This window comes from Numida meleagris, chromosome 2 (genome assembly GCF_002078875.1).
Source record: "Numida meleagris isolate 19003 breed g44 Domestic line chromosome 2, NumMel1.0, whole genome shotgun sequence".
Taxonomy (NCBI): domain Eukaryota; kingdom Metazoa; phylum Chordata; class Aves; order Galliformes; family Numididae; genus Numida; species Numida meleagris.
This window is the reverse complement of record NC_034410.1, coordinates 131,342,713-131,352,385: the sequence shown is the minus strand read 5'-3', so window position 1 is coordinate 131,352,385 and position 9,673 is coordinate 131,342,713. Positions and strand designations below refer to the sequence as shown.

At 37.2% G+C, this 9,673-nt stretch overlaps 1 long non-coding RNA gene across 1 annotated transcript in view; it reads left to right on the top strand.

The window, feature by feature from the left end:
- The window catches only part of LOC110394687, an 18,550-nt gene extending 9,249 nt beyond the window's left edge, over positions 1 to 9,301 (top strand). The window contains exon 2 of the long non-coding RNA XR_002435804.1: positions 8,399 to 9,301. This is a non-coding gene — a long non-coding RNA (uncharacterized LOC110394687). The remainder of the gene's footprint in view (positions 1 to 8,398) is intronic.

The window sequence follows — 9,673 nt, the reverse complement described above, 5'->3', positions numbered from 1 at the left end:
GTGCTCTCCGAGGGCTGCACTCTTTCTTCTCCCCGACTGGGGGAGGGGTTGAAGTCCCGGATCGGGTCCGGCAGAAGCTGCTTTCCTCATCAAGGGGCAGCGGCAAGTAGCTGGAAGGATTCGTCCTTCCCTGTCGAACTTGTTTGAGCGCTGCCGAGATTCAGCGTCAAACAGGCAAAAGCATTCCAGAGTCTTATGCAAACTTTGTCCCAAAACTGCCCCAGCAAAAGAAAACCCAGATTTTGAAAACTCAGAGGCGTTTTTTGCTTATCCCTTTAAGCCACGTCTTTCATGCAGCCTGAGCCTTAACCCAGCTCAGCAACTGCTCCAAGTCCTTTGATCGGACTGCTTCACCTCTCTTAGAGAGAATAAAAAGCCCATTTGCTTTTGTAAAAAGCAGGTAAGTAACCAGTGCACTACCGGTTTATCCATGGTGCACTGCATCTCCATATCCCACCGCCTGCCGAGCTATGTTAGCCCATTTGGGGTGACCAACTGATACAACAGAGGTTGCGCCCCTGGACAAACACACCTCACTGGGAGAAGGCGGGGGTGGAGGCAAAGGAGGGGGTAAATCTTCATTACCCTCTCCTGGGGGAAACAAAGCAGATTCGGACTCAGGGTCCTCTGCAACAGCAGTAACAGGAGCAGAGGGAACAATACTATCCATATTTTTCACCGAAACAGGTATGCCTAAGGAAGGGTACGGCCGATCCTGAGTACCCCCCTGCGCCACAGGTGTTGCTAAGCCCAGCTGCTTAGCTGCTTGATCCGCAACATCCTGTTCCCCTTTGTGGCGCTTAATACAATTAATAATTTCTCGCCACGGTTTCATTAATTTCTTTGCCTCTTTACGATCATCAATCACGTGATCCCATAGCGTATCACCCAACTTTCGCCACTCCTCGACATTAAACAATGTCCTGCCATGCAAAAACGCACCCACTGAATCCCGCTTTTCTAAGAAGCATAATGAAAGCTGCTTTTCTAAAAAGCACAATAAAAGCTGTTGGGCTACCTCCCGCTCCATCCTCGCGTCGTAATCCAGCGACCGCCGAAGAGAGCACCGCGTCGGCCGACGACTTTAACCGCCCCCGGATCCGCTACCCCTGGTAAGCCAAAAAGGCTTCTCCGCTGCCAACAATGCAACGGAGGAAAATGCGGTCCGTCACCACACGCCCCAGTTAGGGTCCCTACTTTAACCACGATAAACGCTACGCATTTGTCCCTGTTCGGGCGCCAAATGTTGGGAAACTCCCCACGTTCCCCACAGGGTTACCCGCTCCGGCGTGGGAAGCTTGACACTCAATGTGCGTTCATGCAGCTCCAACTTTATTGTAGCAACACACCACCTTATATAGCATCTATGCTTCCAGGGATACAGGGTCTATGCGACCAAGCGTATAAGAGAACAATACCGTTACCCAGGCTAATTTTGTGTACAGTACATGTTGTTAAGTACAGAACTCTACTAGAAACACCACATTCCATGCAGGTATAACTTACCCCTTTCATCTAAGATTACATCGTAAATCATTAGTAAATCAGTAGCTACGTGCTGCCGAGCAACCTGCCCTCCAACAAACTGCAACTTCTTTTAGAGCTATGGATTTTCATTCTACTTCTCCAATTTTTGTTGGAGAATTATTGTTTGTTTCAACAAACAATTGCATTGTTACTGAAAAATTAGATTGTGTTGTGGTTGGTGTTTTCTTTTTTTTAGAACATCGACTTTTTTCAACTACTTGCAAATTCCTTCATCAGATGTTCAGTAGTAATGGTTAGTCCTATGGTGACAGCTCACAAAATAGCTTCTTTACCTCAGACCCAGCAGCTGGCACAGTTCCAGCAGCACAAATCTTACCTGCAAAGCTTTAGCTGCACACACACTACAGCACTACCATTCATACATCTACACAAGTGTAACTGTAGTACCAAACTCCATCCGAAGAGATTCAAGCAAACAGCATGGCAGCCACCAAGCTTTCAGGCTAGTACAATGGAACAAGATTATGCTGTAGGATGTTGCTGTAGTGGAGAAGTAGTAGTTACTTCTTGACATATAAAAGCATTTTCCTTCAGGTAAATTTAAAAATCAAACTGGTGCTTTTACGTACTTCAAAGGCTATACTACAGACACTTCATCTGAGCCTGCAATTAAAGGTTGCTGTTGTCCTTGAGCAACACATAACTCACTTCACCTGGCTGCTTTAACCTTGGAACAGCGCTGTGTGTGAAACACAGGAAATGACCTTTGCATTTATTTTGTCTGGCTAACTTCACAGAAGAGTAAAAAATTGCTTATGGAACAGAATATTAAAATATTCAGTAAAACTTCTTGAGAGCATTATTTAATATATGTCATGTGCATTTTGTTAACCAAGGTATTATTAAATAGTTTATTTTGACTATTGGAGCGCATATGAAAATATTAAATATCTTGAGTTTGCTCATTGAATTCCATCAGCTATAAACAGATGTTTAAAAAAAAGGCAGAAGCATACTTCTAATAAAAGTAAAAAATAATAAATTAATAGCCAAGAAAAGCATAACAAAGGATTCATTACTCTAAGCAACATCTGAAACACTGATGTACTATAAATGTTTTAGCAGGTTAACCAACAAAGGAAGGTGCTTAAAAGTGCACCTGTCACAATATTAATTATCAACTTGATCACAAGGATTCTTAATTAAGTTCCTCAGCAATTATAACAAATAATTCTTTCAATTACATTCGATTTGTTCTGCTAGGAAGTTTCTAAGTATCTGACCGAAAGATTAAAATCATTACATAGATATAAAGGTTCTTAAAGGAGTTATGAACTGGATTCAAACTGAGTTTTAAAACTAGGAAATTTGTAGATATTAGTAACCTAAGGCTCCAGATGCACCATCTTTTCCAGTACAAAGTGATCATTTCCTGACTGACAGATCTCGTGTAGTCTAAGCACTAAATATTATGATGTGAGAGAACTTTCGTAGTGTTTTTACTGTCTTTTAAATAATACATAATAAATGGTTTTATTTTTACCCAGGAAGTCCAAGTTTGTTTGTTTTTTCTCCTTTAAGTTCTTTATGATTATTTTCCAGTGAACAGTTCTCCCCACGTTGTTTCCCATGGACTAGAAGGACTTTTAATAAATTTCTCTTGTGCACAGACAAATACAAGAGGGATATTGTCCTTGCAAGATACCACCTCTTCTGAGTGCTGTAATAGCTCTGTCATTTTCCTTTGCTATGATAACAGCAGTTAATGCAAAATTTCTGACAGAAATCTGCCCAAACTGCTTGTGAATAGAAACAAAAATAGCTTTGTTATTTGTAAAATAATCTTACACATTAACAGGATATTTTTAATGTCTTTTTCCTTCCTTATGTATATATTTATTTCTTTTCTTTCTTTTTCTAAAAAAATACATTTTTCCTGATGACCTTGATTATTGTTTTTCTCCCTTCTTCTAATGACAAAATGAATCAATCATTTCCATTTTGGAAAATTTTTGCAAGTAACATAATCTCATTTTTCCAGTGAAAATTTTGCATGGCAATATTATTTATCCACTTTCCTCTCACCTTGTTTCTTATTTCTGACAACATTCATACTTAAGAAGTTTGGGAAAAAAAGAGTTCTGGAGGGAAAAGGAATGAAAAAGCAAATGGAAAAAGTAACTTCTAAAGTTATCTTCAAGTCTCTGCTTGAGAGAGACAATAGAGATCTGCCAATCAAAATGAGGCTAACAGTTAAATTTAATATTGGATCTCATTGCATTGTTCTCTGTATACAAGAATATGTAAACTACAAAAATTACTTTTATTGAGTATTGTGTAAATACTGTAAATGTTTCAGGTACATCGTGGATGGATTAAATATGATACAGAAATTTACAATGATATATTCTATACCAAACTACTACTTCTGCTCCAAAATGTAAATAAATAATTAAAAATAAACAACTGGAAGAACAGGTGATTTTTCCAGATTGATACCCAAAAAATTATTTAAAAAAATCCAAAATTCCCTTAATAATTAAGTAGCAAACCTAGAATACAAGAATGGTAACTCATAAATGTTTTTGTTTTTTTTTTTGGAAGTAGAAAATTTACCTAAAATTACTGCTTTGGAGGTTGAAAACTGTTGGCAAATTCCAGCTCGAAGTGCTATTAAAGAATATCTGATAGACAAAATATATAATAATTACATAGTAAATGTACATAGGTAAGATACACAAAATTTTTTGTTTTCTAATTCTGTTAGTGTTCAGAAGATTGTTTGTGATTCATGATCTTCTGTTTAGTTTCATTCATATTATCATCAGTACAGTAGAATACTTTGAGTTCTTATGGATGTATGTATTGTATTAAGAGAAGAATATTATTTATTATTCAGGAGTGCGTGAGGATTTTAATTACTAAAAAAAATTATAATAATCTGTTCTGCAGCAGATCTGCAGCAGAATTGAAATAATCACCTATGACATGGGTTTGGACTTTAAGACCAAAAAGATCCTTTCCATTCTTGTATTTTGAAGCACAAATTTGTTCATTGGAAGAATAAAGATCAACAGATCAATTCATCTCACCAAAGCCAATTATCCCTTATATTTTCTCATAAGATAATATTTTTCCATCATGTTTGAAAATAAAGAAATCTGATTTTTTCAAACTGTGATCCAAATTTTAACTAAGAACTTTACCATCAGTCATTCATACTACCAAGGTAGTCTTAAAGCATACAATTGCTATTTTATTTTTGTATGTTGAAAATACATCTTGTTTTTCCAATTGTAAAGAGTCATGCCAACATAACCAACGTCAACATCATCAACATTTCAATATCAGAACAATGAACTAAATTCTCTCTGTATCTCTTTTTTCTTATTTTAGAACAGATTTCGAGTGTTTGTAGGTTCCTCCTGATCTAGAATAATAAGTATGAATATGCGCATGCAGCTGATGGAATGTACAGTTGAATATGTGCTGAGGAGTAGGAATTTGCAAAGTTCTTGCTTATGTCAAGCTGCGCTCCAAACCTGAATAACAAAAAGACATAGTATAGTAATATCATTATCACCTCCATCTCAGGACATTATCTTTGTCCTGAAAGCTATGCCATATGGCAATCCTGACAAGAAAAAGTTCTTCTGAGACACAAAAAATATTACACATAGCTAAATGAAGGTTTCCTTATAACACTAGTCCAACAAAAATACAGATTTTGAATGGAGGATTTTTGGGGTCTATTTGTGTACTTCTCAATTTTACTCACTATCAGATTTTCAAGCTGTACAAAATTGTTTTGTTTCTTTTGTCTGTTTTGTTTCTTTTCTCTATTCATCTGCTCTCTACAAATCAGAATTGTGAACAAATTGCAGCAGAGCAACATTTTAATGTAAACTTTCATGGAAGCTACTTAATCATTGTGAAGATATATAACTACTAGAAATGAGTCTCTGCCCAATTCCAATCTCTAAATGCAATTCATCTTTCAAAAATTGTTATGGAAAATTTTAAAAAAAAAACTAGAAGAATTTATTTTTAAAAGAATTATATAGGAGGGAAAATTAACCATCTTGCATGAGATGGAGAAGAATAGGTTGTAATAGAGTTTTTAAAAATCTGATACTACTTATTTTACAAACTAATTTATCTCATGAAATATTATATATTAACCTATACCAAATTTATGTTTAACAATATTGATAAACAAAGTCAGACTCAGTCCATACCGTTTAATCCATATGACTGATATAGATACAGTATTTTACTAATAGTCTTGTAGATCTAAATATATAGCTATTGAATATTTATATTCAAGATTGGTATAACAGATTCAGCATCACATTCAGATCAGATAACACAGCATGTACTGCAACTTCATGTAAAATCTGTCCTGAATACACATGGTAAGAAACATTTTTTGCCTAGGGCTTTTAACAGATTCAGCTACAGAGTCACAGAATCACAGAATCATAGGTATTGGAAGGGACCTCTAGAGATCATCAAGTCCAACCCCCTTCTAAAGCAGGTTCCCTACAGTAAGTTGCACAGAAAAGCATCCAGACAGGTCTTGAGTATCTCCAGAGAAGAAGAATCCAGAACTTCCCTGGACAGCCTGTTCCAGTTCTTTTTTACCCTCACAGTAAAGAAGTTCTTCATGCTTGTAAGGAAGTTCCTGTGTTCCAGTTTTTGCCCATCGCCCCTTGTTCTATTGCTGTACACCACTGAAAAAAGCTCGGCCTCATCCATTTGACTCTCACACTTTAGATATTTATAAACAGCGATGAGATCACCTCTCAGTCTTCACCATGCTGAAGATCCCCAGGTCTCTCAACCTTTCCTCACACAGGAGAAGCTCCAGGCCCCTAATCAATTTTGTGCCCCTTCACTGGACTCTCTGTAGAAGATCTCTTTACTTTTGAATGGAGGAGCCCAAAACTGGACAAAGTATTCCAGATGTGGTCTCGACAGGGCACAGTAGAGGGGGAGGAGAACCTTCCTCCACTACACTCTTTTTAATGCACATCAGGATACCATTGGCCTCTTTGGCCACAAGGGCACACTGCCGGTTCATGGCCAACATATTGTCCACTAGAACACCTAAGTACTTCTCTGCAGAGCTCCTTTCCAGCAGGTCAGCCCCTAACCTGTACTCATGCATGCAGTTATTCCATCCCTGGCGCAGGACCCTACAGTCACTCTTGTTGAAGCTTAGCCCTGTTGAGAAGGACTTAGGGGTCCTGGTTGATGAAAAACGTAGTATGAGCCAACAGCATGTGCTTGCAGCCTGGAAGTTCAATGTTATCCTGGGTTCCATCAGAAGAGGGACAGCCGGCAGAGCAAGAGAGGCGATTGTCCCCCTCTACTCTGCCCTTGTGAGGCCCCATCTGGAGTCCACTGACCTAGCCTGAAGCCTCCAACACAGGAAAAAGGCAGAGCTGATGGAGAGGGTTTTGTGGAGGGCCACACAGATGATCAGAGGGCTGGTGCACTTCCTCTATGAAGACAGTCTGAAGGACTGGGCTTGTTCAGCCTGGAAAAGAGAAGGCTGTGGGAAGACCTCATTGTGGCCTTCCAGTATTTAAAGGGAGCTTATAAACATGAAAGAAATCACCTTTTTACATGGTAGATAGTGATAGGACAAGGGGGAATGATTTTAAACTTAAGGAAGGGAGAATTAGATTACGTCAAGGGGAAGTTTGTTACTGAGAGAGGGTTGTCCAGAGAGATTGTGCATGCCCCATCCCTTGAGGTGTTTAAGGCCAGGATGGATGAGGCCCTGGGCATCAAATCTAGCATTTGAACTAGCGAGTGGCAACCCTGCCTGGCAAGAGGTTTGGAACTTGATGATCCTTGAGATACTTTTCTACTCAAGCCATTCTATGATTCTACTATTCTACGACTATCAGTTTCCTTTCCACCCAACTCATCAGTTGACTGTTTCATACCTTATACATCCTCTTTAACATTATGGAAGATTTCTGCTTGTCGCTTTGCATTCCTTTCACTTTTCATTCTGAAAAGGGGCTGATTGCTGATTTTGGAAAGCAAACATGAGTCCATGAGCAAGTTAATGACACATTCAGTGTTAAATGAGAAGCAATTTTTGCCATAAATCTGGAGGGGAGCACTAAGTAGATCTGAAAGAGGTCTCTGAGGCAGTGAAAATCTGAGGATGTTCCAAAAGTGAAGCCTCACTGAGGCAAGCCTCCGCACATTTGGCCTCATGAAAGTCTCTGTAGTCTGATTATGTGTATAATATCAGCACAACATGTGTCTTTTCAAAAACATATTTTGAAATCCATACTTGTTACTGGAGCTTCATAGAATTTAGAAGACTGCATCTACCAGTTCCAGGACAATCTCCTAGTACAGTCATTCTTCTCTGACTCCCACCAGGAAGAGTTAAACTATCTTGCAATAAAATGTTCAGATGTAGTCATGCTTTCAATCTGATCTCTGGGTCCAGAATATCCTCTACAATATTTCCAGGCTATTGCTAAGCTAACTTTTATCTCTCATGACCTAATTTCTCTAAATCTAAATTTTCTAAATGTAACTAATATCTAGGAAAAATGTTTCCATCTGGTTAAAGGTCACAGAAGAGACTAAGGTTTTTTAGCTACAGCAATGGCATATTTCTCTATTCAGTTTAACTGTAGAGAAAGCTTTTACTTTCTATATTGCTTTTTAATTTAGTACATTTCAGTGCCTTTGTTTCTTAATCACATACAAAAATCTTAACAAGATTTAAAATGTCATCTTCTTCACATATCCTTTGTATTTTGATTTTAATTTTTGACATTTAATTTCTTCCACTATTAATTTTCTTGTTATTGTTTTCTGTTGTTCTTGTTGTTTTTTAATTGTTTGGTTTGCTTTGGTCTGTTTATTCTCTTAGAAATGTGACAAACTGCAATTATGGAGCTTATTTCCTCCTTGCTGCCTGCACCCACTCTGCCCTACAACCTTGCTGTCTAGAGGGTCCTTCCAGCCGCAGCTTGGACAAGAATGATCTCTGCGGGCATTTGCGGGAAATCACAGCCACCCAAAGCACAGTAACAGCAGTGACTGCAGTTCACACAGACAACTAACTTCTTTCTACTGAATAGACCCTGTCCTTTACAGAAATGTGATACTTATGCAGGAAATTGTGAATAAACGGTGTAATTATTTAACTAATCACAAACAAAAATCTTTTCTTCCTACCTCCTAATCAGCTTAGTATTTGTAAATCAAAACCTTTGAAACTTGGGAAAATTCATAATAAAATACATTAGGCTAGAAAATTAATTTCATTAGATGTTGAAGAGAAACCAAGATCAGATATTTTTTCTTTACTTTAGCAAATGTGAGTGTTCAAAAGAAAAAAAAACAACAGTACTTTAAGTTTAGTCATTCCATTATAAGCAGTCTTTTCATTTTAGCCATTACAGAAAAAAATACAAGACATGGAGAAAAAAGCTTGTACACTGTATATTGAATGCGGTATATTAAAAATTACATTTAGTTTTGAATATTAAATGCAAAATTAGCTAAGAATTCATTCTAGCTAAACCATATTTACATATATATAACAATATTCTTTTAAGAGAAGGTAAATACAGTGACTGCAGCTCTGAAAATTATTTCCAAGTGTAGGTACATGTATCCTTATACTCATATGTATAATTTAAGAATATAATGTTTGTTTACTATGCTAGACTGAATAAATGCAGTATAGCAGTTAATACGGGAACTACTGTAGACTTAATACAGTCATGGGACTTGTATAAATAAATAACCAAGCATGGAGTTTTATGGATTTGTGACTGTGTGCTCATATTACTCCATAGGCTCAGGTAGTTGAATGTTTTAACTACTTTTTAAAATAAAATCTGAGAATAAAAGAGAATCCCTGCCTGAACTCTTTAAAATGTTAGAAAAGATTTATATTCACCTGCTACATGACATATTTCATTTCCACTCCTTTTGAATATCATATTACTGTGAACAACTTCAGTAAAAAAATTCCAGAGAAAGTGATATTTGAGGGAAACTATAATTGAAAAAGTTGAAGACTTTTATTTCTTGGAGTGAGTACAAGAAGAAACAGTATATCTATATTCTTGAATTTGTGGTAATTTGATGTGGTGACTTCTAGCCTTTTTTATTTACATACTATCTTTAAGCTGTG